The sequence below is a fragment of the Tetrao urogallus genome, assembly GCF_951394365.1.
Source record: "Tetrao urogallus genome assembly, chromosome: 3".
Taxonomy (NCBI): Eukaryota; Metazoa; Chordata; class Aves; order Galliformes; family Phasianidae; genus Tetrao; species Tetrao urogallus.
In genome coordinates this window covers 14917137-14936228 of record NC_136815.1, presented here as the reverse complement: position 1 = coordinate 14936228, position 19092 = coordinate 14917137, and positions in this window count along the sequence as shown.

The window sequence follows — 19092 nt, the reverse complement described above, 5'->3', positions numbered from 1 at the left end:
AAAAAATATGGCCCATGTTTAATTAGTGCTTTTTTAGTGTGTATGTAAGCAGATTTCCAAACGTCACAGATACGAACTTGTAACACAACATTCTTACACATGTAAGAATAAGCTTCAATCATATATTATGATTATGAACATACTGTCCTTCCTTTTACTTTCTTCCCCCACCCACTGTGAGTGCTCAGATATAAGTCATGAGTACGTATATTTTTAAATATTTTTTATATTATTTTTTATTTTTTTTTTTTTATATATATTTTTTATATTTCCAGCTCCTGAAAAGCAATTAATCCTTACACCAAAAGTAAATATGTTTAGTATATTCAGACTAACAGGTTTTAATTCTGGACTTCATGAAAATTCTGCTGAAATGTCTATTAGGCTGCCTGCATAGTGCTACTGTAACTGTTACGCTAGTGTTTTGATAGAGAATATTCTCTGTAATCAAGCCTAAAGTACAGTGCTCTATATATATCATAATCAATCATTTATACTGCACAAGAAAACTATAGGAAGTTAGTATGGATGCAGGAGACAAGATGTATTTCCTTATGATGTACTGTCTCACTCTAATTTATAGGAGGGAGAGGATGTTCTTTGATATCTGTATACCCAGCGTGAGAAGCAACAGTTCAAATGTTGGTCCGACCAGTTTATTACAGATTTTAATCAAGGAGATGGGGAAGGGGAGGATGGTCACTATTATGAATTAGAGTAATGGGGAAGGGAAGGAGGGCGATAGAAAAAATATAAAAGAAGCAAGGAGACTTTATAGGAAAGCAAGAGGGAGATAGTCACCACCATGGATCCAGTGTGGTTCGACAGTAGTGGTGGATCCTCGGGTGTTATTCCATTGACAACAACGATGACCACAGCAATGACGGTGACTTCTCTATGGTCGTACAACTTATTTATAAATTCAAAGTGGTTGAGTCAGATCTCCTTAGAATGGCAGCTTCTGGCTCTGGGATCTCAGCAGAAACTCCTTTTTTCCCATCTTCCAGGCCTTGCCAGCAGATAAGACAGAGCAGGGAGGCGCCAACTTTTATCTTGCCTTCACAGGATACAATGGCATCATCCCCTACTCTCCCATAGCAAATAGGAGTTATTTGGTCACAGGCTAGATCTTCCGCCAGTAAACACTCCGGAGCACTATCTTCCGAAGGTAAGCAGCTCCAAAGAAATGCTTTCAAATGTAAAATTGTCCAGACAGTGATGTTGATTGCCACATAGCAATACCCATCTCTCGTCTCCTAGAGTCTTATCACAGGAAATACCTCAGAAAGCAAATTTTGAGCCAGAAAGCAAAGGATTCATACATGTACCAACACTCAGTAAGCACCCACTAAGCATGGAAGCTGATGTGACATTCTGGGCTTGTCTGCAGTCACTCCAGGTGAGCACATTACTCACCAAGACTGTCACAAAGGGAAATGTTTTCCTGATTTTCACACCAAGCCCTCCTTGAGATTTCAGCTCAGGATGATATAATTATTTCATTACATTAAGTCAGATAGAAAAACTCCCTCAAGGTCATTCTTGTCTTTACTTTTATAAGCCAAAGAATGAAAGTCACTGAAAAAGAAGATGAAAATCATCTGTAAGGTCATTTGTTCCTTCTCCCTGTGAAAGTGTGATTGTTGCTTACAATTCACTGAGCATGTTTTTTCAAGTCTAATTTAAAGACGTAGGCAAAGTTTATTCCATCCCTTCTTCTAGGAAAGAATTCCAGTGTAGTAATATTTATCCGGAGGGTTTTCCTTCTTCATGTAACATCTTATCTATCTTAATTTTATTCTATTACTCTTAACATCTCTTAAAATTACATTGTGCTAAATCTTTTCCTTTTATTGATGTTTATGCCCTACAAATAATTATGAAATACCATAGTACTTCCATATTTTTCACTTACACCCTGAAATAAATCAGTAATGTGCCCATAATGTAAGCTTTTTGGAGAGAAAATAGTAGAACAAAGTTCAATCCTACCGGAATTATTCAAGCTACTTACACACAACTGAGATATTGAAGAATGTGGTTGTATAAATTGGAGAGCAATTCTACACCATCGTTCCCGAGAGCATAATATTGTTCTCATTTATAAATCAGGTAAATTGAATGGGTCTAATAGAATATGGAACATTGTAATAGTCTTCCAAAGATGAAGGATTACTTTAATAGCTATTTGTTCACTTGAAATAAGGGAGCATAATGGTTTCCTTCAGTTACAACCAGCATCAGGTAGCTTACCTTCTTCAGTTAAAGCTCCAGATCTTGACTTTTTCAAGAAACTGTACAACTTGTCCATACAGTAAAATATTAATAAGTGAGAAGTGAGTCAAACAGATACTACTTTGAGAAAAAATAATAATAATAATAATGAGAACAAAAGAGATGTCATATACATTTTTTTCCTAAAAATCTTTTTTTTTTTTTTTTTCAAAAAAATGGTACTATAGCAGGAACTGATGCAATTTTTGTTCTTTTTGGGAAGGCAATGTCCATTTTAGATACATTAAGATGAGAACATTTGATATGTGTTTAGATAATGATACTGGAATCATAGAATGGTTTGACTGGACATTTCCAACCTCTCTGTGATTAAATTTGATCATTATTTCAGTGCATGGAAACAATGAGTATCACTACCATTCATACAAACAAAGAGTCTCATAATGTTTGGTACTTTGATTCTTCATTAGTTCCAGAGCAGTTTTATAATTCGCAATATTATTATTAGCAATAATGTGACTATACTTTTTTTTTATATATAAAAAAAACGGTTTTATAGGTTTAGGTTGATAATAAATTGTGTACTTTAATTAAAAATATATTTCAGAAATAAACCTATGTAACATGTCTTCTCCATTATTTTTATTATTATTATTAAGAAATGCAACCTTAATATGTAGATATTTTTCCCCAGTTGTGTATCTTTGTTAGAAGTAAACATATAAAACAGCAATTTGGAAAATAATATTCTTTTACATGCATGTAAAGGAGTGAACTTCACTGGGTGAAATTCAGAGTCTGCATTCTACATAAGAACTATGTCCTTTTCATGCCCAGAACTGAAAGAACGAACACTTCAAGTGCTTCAAATCAAGAAAAAGCAAGAAAGATATTTAGATTTCATACCATATTAATATAGGCTATGGAATACTGGCACCTCAAGAAGAATTAAACAGTGCTTTGTTTTTTGTTTAATGTTTGTTTTCCTATCCCTAACATTTATTATTCTAACTTGGCTGTTTTCTGGGGGAAGAGCGATTAAGGTCTCTACCCATACTGATTCAACTCCTTCTAATTAAGAACACAGTACAGTTCCTGAAGAGTGACATTCTTGCTGAGGAAATCTGCAGAGTTACAGTAATACAAGAAGTGTCTTTTGTTTGGTGGTTAAGACAGATAGGTGTATTAAACAAAAATATAAGAAATAGTTTTATCACCAACCTCATGCTTGTCTTTTCTTACACTAGGCAATATCCTCAGTAATAGTGACTTGTGTCAAAACACAAAAAGCCAAAATTTATCTCCTTTTCTATCCACTTTGCTGCAGGCTAAAGCTGTTAGTTAGTCTACCGAAAATACATTTTTCTGTAAAGAACTCATACACTGCTGTGAACAGAATGTAGCTGTGGGCCTGCCATACACAACACAAGGTCTGCATGGAAAGTTTCATTTTCTACGTAATTGATATTCTCCTGCTCTAAGCACCACTATTACAGTATCACAGATATTGGGAGAAAACATCAAACAATTAGCAGTCTTAAAAATAAATCTCCCCAAAATTGAATTATATTGACAGGTTTGTATTGAACATGGCTAGAGCATACAGGTTAGATAAGAGAAAAAGGAACAAAGAGAACAAAGAATTAAAGGATGCCAACTAAACAGGTGAGACTTCTGCAGGTACTAAAGTTAAGAGAAAATGAATACTAATGTTTCTGTAATTATTGGGTATTTCGATGATTAAAAATTTACATTATGTTTAATTCATTTGTAGACCAAATGGCTGGACCCACATAGGGAATATTTACAGCTCATAAAATATCGTAAGTTCAAAAATTATGTAGTCAGCATTTCCTGAGCCAGGAGTCCGGTCTGTTTTGTTTTGATATTACTTATTCTAAAAAGGTGAAAGCTTTCAGAAGGAAGTAGCAATAGATGGCCCTGAAACAACACAGAGTTGTTTATTTCCTGTGCTCATTCAATCTGAGGTTATTCTGCCAGAGTAAAAGTTTATTTCACACTCAAAGGATCAAAAATTGTCCACTGTGATTAACAGATCATGAGGTCTTTAAGGCACAGTATTCTACTGTTCCTTGTGTTGCTTGCGTCATGATTTTATGTTTTTTTATATGATACTCTTGGATGGATACTTGGATGATACTATGATTGATCCATCCATATCATAATATCATATCATATCATAAATAGGAGAACCTTCTCAGGTTCTCCTATTTACCCTGTTTAAGTATATTTACTTAGAGAGTGTTTCTCTTCATACAAAAGCTCCAATAATAATTTAAAATGTCATGTCCAAAGAGTGATTTAGAATGTCATAAATGTGGGGCATTTTTTATTTTTTAGTCATGTTTCTAATATCTTAATTTACATATTACATATATTACCTTATCCTTCATATAAAGTCCAGTAGGAGCTACTCTGCCAAATGTTACACAACTCAATTTCCACAAATACTAATGAACTTGCTAGTCATTTTCCACTATGTGCTAGGACAACATATTAGTGACCTAGTAGACTGAAAACTGGAGAAGTATTTCATGTTTAAACCTGAGCAGACTATGTATGACTTAGTTGTTTTAATATCAGAGTCAATATATAACTACATAAAAACACTTGCTCATTGCTCAGTAGCTATCAAAAAGGGAAAAAATATTCAAAATATTTTCAAATTTGAACAAAACAGAAAAAAGATCTTTACTATATTTTAAAAACATATGATATAGTCACACTTTAACGTTACTCTGTAGAAACTGAATCTGTATATCAGAAGAATAGTAGCAGAACTGGAAAAGAAGAACTACAGGAAGTATGTTGAAGAGTATGGAATCACTTCTGAACTAAGTATGCTCCAGTTCATCAGCCTTGAACAATGAAGGCTAAGATGAGATGTGAAAGAAATGAAGACAGAAATAGAGGAGGTTAAAAGAAATTCTTAATCCTCTCCTAACCAAAGAATAGCAGGTTTTTTTTCAGAGAAAAAAATATTTAATGTATTAGAGAAGTGTCATTTGTCTCTCTACATTCTTCTACCTACCTACTAGTGGTTACCTTCAGAGACATGTTTTGGATTAGATGACTCTCTAACCTGATTCAGTCCAGGCAAACTCTTCCTATGTTTGTATGTTTATATCAATTGTACAAAATAAAATTTTTGTATTTTTCATTGCATAAAATAGGCAAGTTTCTGATTTTTCACTAATATTACCTAGAACTGTCTAATTCTCATTCTCTAATGCCCAATAAACCATGATTGTATATGTAACTTTGAGGAGACACTGTATTTAAAACCTTACCATATGGTTTGAATTCCATAATTAATTGCAACATGGAAATATTACACGTTGTTAGCAAAAGGGTAAGGTCATCTGCAGGAGATCTAAAGAATTAGAAATAAAGAGAAGTAAGTAGGAGGTCAGCAACTTCAATCCTTATCCAAGATATCCATATATCTTGAAGTAAAGGCTGATATTATTTTAACACACTGTCCACAAAGTGTTACTGCTTTATTCCCAAGTAATTTGAAAACGTAAAATTAGATATCGCAGTCTTTCTGATTTTTCCCTTTAAATATGGAGAATAATAATGAGTTCCCACTTTTATGTATATTACAAACAAAAGCATATATCATGTGCACAATCTTATCTCTCAGTATGGTAAAATCACCTCCTCAAGAGGAAGGCTAATGTTAAATGTTGGATGATAGGGATAGTAGTATACAATTAAAGTTGAATTGTAGATGGCAGTGAGACTTAGTGCTCCAGCCTGTCTTTTTAGCATCTGTCAGTGTCACGTGATGTTAAGAAAATGATAGAAGGATGAGCAAAGGAAAGTTAGTCTACACAAGATTTGCACTGTAGAGCTACTGTTGCAAAGTTCTCCTAGAAGAAGCAAGTACATGTTTTCAAATGTTTTGTCCATTATCATACATTATGGAGATGTAGATCCAAATTCAAACAGAAGCCTTGTATTTTGAGGGCAATTGCAGATAAATTAAAATAGGTGCGTATTTCTTCTGGAAAATCACTCCTCTCCTCTTAATCCTTCCAAAATATTGCATCAATATATACACCCAAACATGAAAAATTTCCATATGTAAATGCAGTCAAACATAGTGAAAAAATACAGAACAATTTAAGTAACAAAATAACCACTATAATTAGATTTGAACCTGGAATTTTGAGACTTGATTGCTTCTCTGAAGTCAAGAATACATTCCTTATTTATACAACTATTTGCCTGATTCAAAGTCTATCGAAAAATGTTGGATCTGGCGTAATGAAAACCTGATTGTAATTCACTGATACCTACTTGGGAACTGCACATGTGACATAGTTGTAAACTACAGTCTGAATGGCATTGAAAATGCATGCTCTAAACAACACAAAGAAATGTAATAAAATCCTTGACTCAGTCTGAACTGTTTTCCAAGACAATTCATTTCATAATGAATTCATTTCATGATTCTAAGTGTACAGTAGTTTAGGAACCTTACTACTTTGAAAGGCATGAAATAGCTACTTTTTCAAGATTTGATACTCAGAAAAAAAATGGTTTTGCATCATGAATAAGAAATTAGTAGCTTAATTGTTCGCTTTTAATGACATCTGAAAGAGATCATTAATCTAAGAAGCTGATAGCACCAGCATTATTCTATAACAATTACACAAAGAGCATATTCACAAGGTGTTTTCTTTCAGCCTTGGGTGATTTTTGTTTTGGTATTGTTCTGTATTGCTAGAACACACGGGGAAACGCCTTTCAGATTTTAGTAATGGATCAAGTGAAAAATTCTGAAATAGTATTTTTCATAATGAAAAAATTCATACAAAACAGAATAAAAGCGACAAAATACTGATAAAATCTGTTTGAAATATGTAGAAGTGCAATAGCAGTAATAATTGTGTGCAGAATTTTTTGCCAGAAGAAATAATCACAGTGTGAGTTTCCTCACATCCTCCATGACTGTGTTTTAATTCCTGATTCAGAAATTACTTCTAATGATAGGTCAGTTCAGACTCCACACTCATTCAAGTGCTCAGAATCTAGACTGCCAACAAGGATGTCAATTAGTGCCAATTGCTGAAAAGAGGCAATTTGTTATTTCCCAGCAGCAGACTGGAAATAAGGTAAAGAAACCTTGAAAGGGATCACTCATCCTGTACACAGTCACTTTCCACTTAATGTTGATTTCTGCTGTCGTGAAGAAAGTAGGTGGTAGTTTATTCTTGCTGGCAGGAGACATAAGCTATCAACTACTTGTTTTGTGAAAGGAAAAAAAAATCAATGTTAAAAGGAAAGTAGCCATGGGCAGAACAACAAATCATTCTAAAGGATTTATTTCATCCTCAGAACCCTGTTAGTGAACAATACAATGACTCTTAGATTCATTCATTACTTTGATAATGACAGTATTTCCACTAAATCCCGATTACTGGGTGTAACCAAAGAGTTATCCTTGAAACTATTTCCTCTTCTATTTGATCAAGACATGTTCCTACCTTAAGGACTATTAGTTCTATTTTCACCTCACAGTTCCACAATGAAAACATGTCAAGTGCATCAGGCTAACAACAGACCACAATGGGATAGAAAAAAAAAAAAAACAGTTTTCCTAAACTCTGTCCAGACAAGGGAATAGAAATCTAAGGAGAACATTGGAAATCTATACAAGAAAAAAAAGGATGAATGTAATGTACATGAGACTAGCTTTATGTATGGAGACTAGCTTTAGCTTTAGCTAATACAACAAACCTGTATTTGTTCTAACGATTGTTGCCAATTTGTTAAAGAAGCAAAGAAACAAATTTTGAGTGCTGGATAGGCTTTCCAAGGGCAGCCCATCGCCATGGTGTGATCTACTAAACATGATTCAAGTCATGGAGAGAAGATTAAGAAGGAAATCAATTAAGAAGGAAAACATGAGCTTGGGACAGACAGTGTTATATAGATGGTCAGTAAGAGGCAATGTGGCAAAATTTCAGGGAATTTTTCTTCTCATCAGCATGATATGCTATATATTAATCACAAAATCACAGAATTGTAGGGGCAGGAAGATCTAGAGATCATCTAGTCCAACTCCCCTGCTGAAGCAGGCTCCCTTGACCAGGCTGCACAGGTAGGCATCCAGGAAGGTCTTGAATAACTCCAGAGGAGACTCCACAACCCCCGTGGGCAGGCTGTTCCAATGCTCTGTCATCCTTACTGTGAAGAAGCTTTTACACACTTTTGTGCGCAACTTCCTATGCTTCAGTTTGTGGCCATTTGCCTTTGTCCTGTCACCACACACCACTGAAAAGAGTCTGGCCTCACCCCTTTGCCTCTTGCACCTTAGATATTTATAGACATTGATCGGATCCCCTCTCAGTTTTCTTTTCTCAAGGCTGAGCAGACCCAGGTCGCTCAGCCTTTCCTCATGAGAGAGGTGCTCCAGACAGTGTATTAGTGTATTCTGAAATATCCAGTCTGCTTCCAGTGGCAGACAGATTTTGCAAAAGTTAATTAATTCGATTTTATTAACCAAAATCAACAAGTAAGAAACCTTGATTCAAAAACTTACTTTTACACTTGCATTACTTTAGCTATTTGCCAAAGGAAGAGTTTATTCTAGATGACTTATGACTGCTGAGTCATGTTGTCTTATAGTTATTATAATACAATTAATTCAGAACTAAATTTGCCTAAGCAGGTTGTACTTTTCCTAAACAGGTTACATCATTTAATCACTTTACAGTTTGACATATAGTTAAACCAAATCTCAACTTTTGTTTTAATGTTAGAAATTTATTCTCTAACAAATTAATGATTTTGCACTCATGATCTGTGCCAAATGGCTTCTGAACAGACTATGATATTTAACTAAAATACAAAAAATCATCATTTTTATTTAGTAGGCAAATAAAACAATGCTAAGTTGATAAATACTAAAGAGAAAAATTATAAAACTCACTTTTTACTTAAATTATCAATCAAATAGTGGTAATATTAACTTTAATTGGATGGGGATTTAAAGATCTCTGGTCATAATACTTCAACTTTCTAGAATTAGTAGATCTTCTCACTACAACTTCACTGTAATATGCAAGTAAGCCTGTGTCTGCAGGATAGCTGAGGCTATCACTTGTTACCTCAGCTCTTACTATACAACATGAAATAGAGAAAGTACTTCAAATTTTAGATGCTTATCTATCTGGGTCCTAAAATCTCAGCTGGATATATCCTGAGCAGTCTGAAATCTCAAAGAGTCTCTTCCAAAATAAATTGTTGTTTAGTTCTTTGATTCTATGGTTATAATACAAAAGTTTGAATTAATAAATACAGCAGCAAATATGTTCTGTTCAGGTGCTATTTTGATTATCTTGCAATAACTAATGTGACAATAATATAGATCATCATCCTTCACACATTTATTTTGTGTAAAGATAATGAAATTTTGACAAAAGAATCTGAAAATTATGTATCTGCTTTTTCTTTTAACAATTTTTCTTTAGAATTATAGTTAAATATAGTCACCAGATAATATTTCTAACAGAATATTTTCAGTTTAAAAATCATTAATGACAAAGAATGCAGATTGGTTAACACTGCCCAAGTGAACCAAGCATCGCTGTCAGTTGTGAATTAGTATTCTCGATACAAAATGATTGACATATGTTAATTGGTATGTCAGAATATCATCTAATAATGAACTTAATCTGGGATATATGTGATGCCCATTTTCAAAAAGGGCCAGAAAGATGATCCTGGTATCTACAAAGAAATCAATCTTACCTCAGTGCTAGGGAAGGTTATGGAATAATCTTGGGAGCCATCATGGACCAGCTGAAGGTCAGCCAGGAGGTCAGGCCCAGTCAGCATGGGTTTATGAATGGTAGATCCTGTTTGACAAACTGATTTCATTCTATGACAAGGTGGCCAACTTAGTGGATGAAGTTAATGCTCTTGATGTGTTCAACCTGGACTTCAGTAAAGCTTTTGACACTGTCCCCCTTAACATTCTCATGGAGAAGCTGGCTATCCAAGGTTTGGATGGGCATATGCTCCACTGGGTGAAACACTGGCTGCATGGCCGGGCCCAGAGAGCTATGGTCAATGAAATTAAATCCAGTTGGCTGCCGGTCACAAGAAGTGTCCCCCAGGGCTCAGTACTGGGGCCACTTCTATGTAACATCTTTATCAATTATCTTGATGAGGAGGTTGAGTGCACCCTCAATAAGTTTGCAGATAACACCAAGTTGGGAGGGAGTGTTGATCTACCTGAGGGGAGAAAGGCACTACGGAGGAACCTGGGTAGACTCGATCGACGGGCCCAGGTTAACTGTATGAGTTTCAATAGGACCAAGTCTTGGGTCCCGCATTTTGGTCACAACAACCCTAGACAACCCTACAGGCTTCGGGAGGAGTGGCTGGAAAGCTGCCTGATGGAAAGGGACAGTGGTGTTCTGATGGACAGTTGGCCGAATATGAGCCAGCAGTGTGCCCAGGTGGTCAAGAAGGCCAATGGCATCCTGGCTTGGATCAGGAACGGTGTGGTGAGCAGGTCTGGGGAAATCATCCTGTCCCTGTACTTGGAGTTGGTGAGGCCTCACCTCAAGTATTGTGTCCAGTTTTGGGCACCTCAGCACAGAAAAGACATAGCGGTGCTGGAGCACGTCCAAAGAAGGGCAACAAGATTTGTGAAGGGCTTGGAGAATATGCTTTACGAGGAGCAACTGAAGGAATTGGGGCCATTTAGTCTGGGGAAACAGAGGCTGAGGGGAGACCATATTGCTCTCTTCCAATATCTGAAATGTGTTTACAGTGAAAGAGGGGTAGGTCTCTTCTCACTGGTGACAGGTGACAGAACAAGGGAAAATAGCCTTAAGTTGTGCCAGGGGAAGTTTAGGTTGATATCAAGAAAAAATTTATTTACTGAAAGGATTGTTAAACACTGGAATAGGCTCCCCAGGAAGGTGGTTGAGTCACCATCCCTGGATGTGTTTAAAAAATCATTTGGATGTGGTGTTCAGGGACATGATTTAGTGGAGGGTTGTTAGTTAGGGTAGTATGGTTAGGTTGTAGTTGGACTCTATGATCTTGAAGGTCTTTTCCAACCTGAGCAATTCTATGATTCTATATAGAACATACATAATAGCTACAGAAACAAATATTCATAGAATCATAGAATCACTTGGGTTGTAAAGACCTCAAAGGCCATCCAGCTCTAACTCCCCTGCCAAAAGCAGAGTTTCCAACCAATAAATCAGGCATCAGATCAGGCGCCCAGGCCTCCATCCAACCTGGCCTTGAGCACCACCAGGGATGGGGCATCCGCAGCTTCTCTGGGCTTCCTGTTTCAGCACCTCACCACTCACTGAAAAATTTCCCCCTGACATCCAGTCTCAATCTCTTTTAGTTTAAAATCATCCTCCCTTGTCCTATCACGAGCTACTGGCATAAAGTTAATCGCCCTCCTGCTTATAAGCTCCATTTAAGTACTGGAAGACCTCAATGAAGTCTCCCATAAACCTTCTCTTTTCCATTTCTCTCAGAATATTCAGTCTTTGTGATATAGTAATAAAATAATCATTGCTGTCTGTTTTGTATGGTAATTTTAGAATAGCACTAGGCCATTCTGTATTTTTTTTTCAGATTGTCTGTACAGGGCACACATTATATTGAATGAAATATAATCACAACAGTGAAACAGTTAATAGAACATATAGAAATCGATATAGTCAAGCATTTATAGATTCTCTATCAGATGTAGTCTTTAAATCAAGATAAGACAGATAGCTAAAGACACATAAAAAGCAGACAGAAGATGATAGCTAAAGACATGTAACAAGGCAGCCAGAACATAACAGCTATGCAGACTTAATGAAATACTGTGGCCTGTGCTACATGAGGTCAGAGAAAACTGGACCATTATGTCTCAGTGTTTCAGTCAGTACTTCTCTTCAATCAATTAAAAGCATTTTGAGCTTGTCATCCAGAAAGATGCCAGAGATAAATGTTAAGGGAGAATGTTTTGAGTTTTGTTCATAGTTGAAAGCACATCACCAGTTGAAAAGATGAAAGTAGCAGTGAATAACTGACATAGTTGATGCCAATAAGAGTTTCTGCTTTTCTTTAGAGAACTAGAATTTCACCTAATGAATTTACTGAAGACAGAGAATTTACATGACTTCACAAGAAGCATTTGCTAATTAGTTTCTGTATTAACGTGCAAAAGTGTATGTTGAACTGTTAAGCTCAACATAATGGTAGGCTAAAATCCTCAAAAATCTTTAGATAATATGTTCTCAAAACTACTGTTTATGTACTTATTTCAATGTATGAACACTCAGACACTACTTTTGGATCAAAAGCATGAAAAGAGAAATTAACTTCTAAAATTTATATTCAATGATAGTACAAAATTTAAATGGAATCTGGACTTCAACACAGATGTCCATGCCAGCGTGGTTATGTTTGTTCATATAAGCATGAAAATTAAAAAAAAAAGAAAAACAGTCATATCTCTTGTTCTTAGTAAAATTTGAACGTAATTATATCTGAATATATTGTAGGCTATATCCAATAGATGTTTCTTCTTAAAATATTAATCTCTGAACCTGCAATGTATGCAGATCATCAGCGTTTCTTCAATACTTATTTCTCTCTCTACAATAGCTTAGTATGTTATGTTTATGAATATAGAAATAACTCAATCAAATCAAAACAGAATAAAAATCTTCAAGAAAAAAAAAAACCACTGTAAAAAGTAGGACTTTTCTTCTTTTTGCACAAAGTCATTCTTCACAGAACTCACTATTCCTAGATGAAACAGCCCCATTTGCCAGAATAGAACATACTCTGAATAAATGCCATGAAGCTTTAAAATTTGCTTTTTATTCAGACCATAAAGGGTAAACAGTGATCTTCTGAGATTGCCCAAGGAAGGTGAAAGAAGCAGGCTCCTAATAGCACAAATCTTTTGTAAACAGCTCACTGCAGCTCTGCTTCATAAAGTCCACAGAGGACTTGTCTGCATAATAAGTTTCCAATCTTGAATGGTGAAACAGCCAGGGTTAAATTTTCTTCATTCACTTTCAGTCCAAAGCTATAACATTTTGAGTGGTACCTTGTGGGCAGTCCAAAGTTGCCACTCTTGGAGTCAAAAAGTAGCTGCTCTTTTCCTATGTGTAAAACAAAAGTGCTAATGCAAGGTAGATTGCAATTTGGCATTAGATACCTTAAACAATCAGAGGCAAACAGAAATAAGTATTGATGTTTAAGTGGCATTTATCTATTAGGTTAAACTGTTTGCAAAGGAAATTTAGGTGTCAAGGTTATAAAGATTCTAAAAGACACTATTTAATTACCCTGCAGTTGAACAAAGAAGACCAGAAAGGAGCACAATAGGGGACTAATAGACCAGCAAAAATGCAAAGCACCGTTCAGAAGTAAAGTAATTGGGCAGAACACAGAAAGAGACCAGGATAAATTATTACTTCATTAATTTTAAAATTAAAGGGCAAGATAAGGCAGTCACTATCATAGAGTTATTAAGGTAAAACTGGCCTAATCAGCACAATTTAAATGTAAAGAAGCCATTGAATGCCTACAAATTTTAGAAGAGCACAAAATAAAGTAGCTCGGTGCAGCTTTATCAATCAAAACATACAGATAAGTGTTTTAGTGCAAGAGTTTTCTGATTTATTGTAACCTTTGTTTAATGCACTGCTTACAGTACACTGAGGATGGACAGTTCTTAAAAGATGTAAGGTCTGGGACAAGCCTACTGTCAACGGTTTATGGGCTGGTCCGGCCCAGTTCCGTGACCAGCAGGGCGGAGGGATCTGCGGATCCGCGCCTCTGGGAAAGGGGAAGCAGGGGACCCCAAAATACTTGAAAACAACAGCACTAATCTGAGGTGGAACAAATGATTTTACTAAATATAGTATTAGTAAAATACAATGAGAGAGAGAGAGAGAATCTGTTTGAATTGTATAGACCTCACCACAATGCTGGGGTGAGAAGTGCAGTCCAGTTGAGTGACTGAAGTACAGACGGCAAAGTGCAGATGGCGAAGCGCAGGCAGCGAAGCGCAGATAGCGAAGCGCAGACAGCGAAGCGCAGGCGAAGAAGAAGGATCAGGTGACCTTGCATGGAGTTATATCCCCTTGCTGACCGCAAAGCCTCCTGGGGAAATGCAGTTCTTCTCCGTCGGACGAACATTCGGCAGATATCAAACCCCACCCCCAGTGCATTACATGATGTTATGGTGTGGAATACTGATGACCAAAAATCATAAAACCATGACATTCCACCCCTTATTCTACATCACTACATCATGCTTAACACATGGGATTACAGACTGCACTCCCCCAACATCAAATTCCCTTGTGGTACACACTGAACATCCCCGTTTTTCTGCATCACCCACCAGGTGGACCCAGGTCCCTGGGCAAAGACAGTTCCGCGAAGAGGTTTGCCCTTCCCAGAAGCAGGAAAAACCCAAACTGCTTTTCCTAACATGTTCTTTACATGTACTACAGGGACCTTATCTCCCTCTACAATATGTAGGGAGCTGGATTGGGTAGGACCATCTCGACTGATTGATCCTCTGGTGTTAACCAGCCAGGTGGCTTCTGCCAAATGCTTCTCCCAGTGTTTAAATGTTCCGCCACCCATTGCTTTCAACATGGTTTTTAACAACCCGTTGTAGCGTTCGATCTTACCAGAGGCTGGTGCATGATAGGGGATATGATAAATCCACTCGATGCCATGTTCTCTGGCCCAAGTATCCACAAGTGAATTTTTAAAATGAGTCCCATTATCTGACTCAATTCTTTCCGGGGTGCCATGTCGCCACAGGATTTGCCTCTCCAGACCTAATATGGTGTTTCGGGCGGTAGCATGGGGTACTGCATATGTTTCGAGCCACCCGGTTGTTGCCTCCACCATGGTGAGCACATAATGCTTACCATTGCGAGATCGTGGCAAAGTGATATAATCAACCTGCCATGCCTCCCCATATTTGTACTTTTGCCATCGCCCTTCCTCCCAGAGAGGTTTCATCCTCTTAGCTTGTTTAATTGTGGCGCATGTATCACAGTCATGAATGATTTGTACAATGGCATCCATAGTTAAGTCCACCCCTCGGTCTCTGGCCCATTTGTATGTTGCGTCTCTCCCTTGATGACCTGAGGTCTCCATGGGCCGAGCTAAAAATAACTCACCCTTGTTCTGCCAGTCCAGGTCTATTTGAGCCACCTCAATTCTGGCAGCTTGGTCTACCTGATGGTTATTTCGCTGATCTTCTGTAGCTCTACTCTTGGGCACATGAGCATCTACATGACGCACCTTTATAACCATATTTTTTGTTCGGGTAGCAATATCTTTCCATAGGTCAGCAGCCCAAATAGGCTTGCCCTTTCTTTGCCAATTATTTTGCTCCCACTGCTGTAACCACCCCCATAAGGCATTTGCTACCATCCATGAATCAGTGTAGAGATAGAGCATTGGCCACCTCTCCCGTTCAGCGACATCTAAGGCCAGTTGGACAGCCTTTACCTCTGCAAATTGGCTTGATTCTCCTTTCCCTTCGGTGGCCTCTGCAACTTGTCGTGTGGGGCTCCACACAGCAGATTTCCATCTGCGATGCTTTCCCACAATACGACACGATCCATCTGTGAACAGGGCATATTTCTTTTCATTCTCTGGTAATTCATTGTATGGTGGGGCTTCTTTAGCACGAGATACATCTTCTGCTGGTGGTGTTCCAAACTTTTTACCTTCAGGCCAGTCCATGATGACTTCTAGGATTCCTGGACGGCTGAGGTTCCCCATCCGTGCTCGTTGTGTAATCAGTGCAACCCACTTACTCCAAGTGGCATCAGTAGCATGATGGGTGGAAGGAACCTTTCCCTTGAACATCCAGTTCAGCACTGGCAGTCGAGGTGCCAGAAGGAGCTGTGTTTCAGTACCGACTACTTCGGAAGCAGCCCGAACCCCTTCATACGCAGCTAAGATCTCCTTTTCAGTTGGAGTGTAGCCCTCCTCCGACCCCCTGTAGGCTCGACTCCAGAATCCCAAGGGTCGGCCTCGGGTCTCTCCTAAGGCTCTTTGCCACAAACTCCAAGTGGGGCCTTTCTCTCCAGCAGCAGTGTAGAGGATGTTCTTCACATCCTGTTCCATCCGTACTGGCCCCAGGGCCACAGCACGGGCTATCTCTTGTTTAATCTGCTCAAAAGCCTGCTGCTGCTCAGGACCCCACACAAAATCATTCTTCTTCCGTGTCACCTGATAAAGTGGGCTTACAATGAGGCTGTAGTTTGGAACATGCATTCTCCAAAAACCCACTACACCCAGAAACGATTGTGTCTCTTTCTTATTAGTGGGGGGAGACATGGCAGTGATTTTGTTGATCACATCTGTCGGGATGTGACGACGGCCATCTTGCCACTTTATGCCTAGGAACTGAATCTCCTGGGCAGGTCCTTTCACTTTGCTTCGCTTAATAGCAAAACCAGCACGGAGAAGGATCTGGATTATTTGCTCTCCTTTCTCAAAAACTTCCTTTGCTGTGTTGCCCCACACAATGATGTCATCAATGTACTGTAAGTGCTCAGGAGCACCTCCCTGTTCCAGTGCAGCTTGGATCAACCCATGGCAAATGGTTGGACTATGTTTCCACCCCTGGGGCAAACGGTTCCAGGTATACTGAATGCCCCTCCATGTGAAAGCAAACTGTGGCCTACATTCTTTGGCCAAAGGAATGGAGAAAAAGGCGTTAGCAATGTCAATGGTGGCATACCACTTAGCTGCTTTTGACTCCAGTTCGTATTGGAGTTCTAACATATCTGGCACAGCAGCACTCAATGAGGGTGTAACTTCATTCAGGCCACGGTAGTCCACCGTCAGCCTCCATTCTCCACTGGCTTTACGCACTGGCCATATGGGGCTGTTAAAAGGCGAGTGAGTTTTGCTGATCACTCCCTGATTCTCTAATTGATGAATTAACTTCTGAATGGGGAGCAAGGAATCCCTGTTGGTGCGATACTGCCGTCTGTGCACCGTTTTTGTAGCTATCGGTACCTGTTGCTCTTCCACTTGTAGCAACCCCACAACAGATGGATCTTCTGATAGGCCAGGCAAAACAGATAACTGCTTAACACCTGTGTCTACAGCAGCTATTCCAAAGGCCCATTGATACCCTTTGGGATCCTTAAAATATCCCCTTCTGAGGTAATCAATACCAAGTATACATGGAGCCTCTGGGCCAGTCACAATAGGGTGCTTTTGCCAGTCTCTACCAGTGAGGCTGATTTCGGCCTCCAACATAGTCAGTTCTTGGGAACCTCCTGTCACCCCATGAATATAAATTGATTCTGTCCCTTGGTGACTCGAGGGCATTAGAGTGCACTGTGCACCAGTATCCACCAGGGCCCTATATTTTAGTGATTCTGATGTGCCAGGCCATCTAATCCACACAGTCCAATAAACTCTATTATCCCTTTCCCCCCCCTGGCTGGGGGCAGGGCCCCTCTATTTGTTACCTCCGTTGTCTGCAGCAACTGGAGCAATCACCTTTCTGGAGAAGTTCACCTTGGTGGTTGATTTGTCTTGTAATTCTTTTACCCGTGCTTGAAGTGCTGGAGTAGGTTGCTTATGCCACTTCTTCATATCTTCTCCATGGTTGCGTAGGTAATGCCACAAGGCAAAACGTGACGTGGTCTTACTGTTGTCACTTGTTCGAGCTAGAGGACGTCTTCTTTTGATAGCTGAGACGTTGGATGACACTGACTGGGAGGAAATCAAGTTGATTAGCCCCTCAAGTAGGCTGTTTTGGGAATTCTGTTCCTCATTGGATGTATCTGTTACCACCATGTATTCATCGGCATCAGGCACGATTGATAGTTTACCTATTATATCTTCTTGTTTGTTCTCCATTCTGTCCAGCTTTTCAGCTACTTTTTCAATGGCTGAAACACAAGCTCGTAGAGGGCTTAAATGTAACTCAAAGTCTTGAAGTTTATTAAGCAACTCATTTATAAGGGGTCTTCTTTCCCCTCTGCCATACATAGCTGCAAATGTACTGGCGTACCTTTCTGGTGCAGTCTTTGTGAATGTACGCCACATGTTTGGTGTACACCTGGCTCTCTCGGGATCATGCTCTTGGTCTGGCTCATCAGGAATGAAATCGGGGCTATGTAGTGTTTCCACCACAGCACATTCTCTCAAATAACGGATGCCTTCTTCCATATCAGCCCATTTCTTCTTCTCAGGCATCAGATCGTCTTTGAAGGGGTATCTTTCTTTTACAGCTAACAACATCCGCTTCCAGAGGGTGAAGGCCTGGTTCTGGCATGTACTAATACCTCTGTCAATGGCTGAGTCCCTAGCAATGCCACCCAGTTGGCGAGCTTCTCTACTATCTAGCCACACACTGTTGGCCCCATTGTCCCAGCATCGAAGTAACCAAGTAGCAATAGGCTCATTTGGGTGGCGTGAGAAGTCTTTTCTCAGACTTCGAATTTCATTCATTTTCAAAGATCGATCAACAAAGGTAACAATATCTTGCTCACCTCTTGCTCTTCCAGGACTTCTTGCCCTTGTAGGTGTTGGTGACCGTGGTCTTACTGAGGGCCCCTCCCCTGGACTCAGAGGTGCTTCTCTTGGCCCTCGGAGCCACTCCTCTGGACCTCTTTCCTCCTCTTTTTTCTCTTCTAACTGAGTCGAGATTCGCTTTGTTTTCCGTCCTCTTACAGGGGCAACTGACATCGATTGTGGTGCCTCCTGTGGTTGATCAGGTTGGTCAGTTCCAATGCTCTCATCCTCCAGTTCAGCTTGGAGCTTGTTTCGTTCGATTATGAC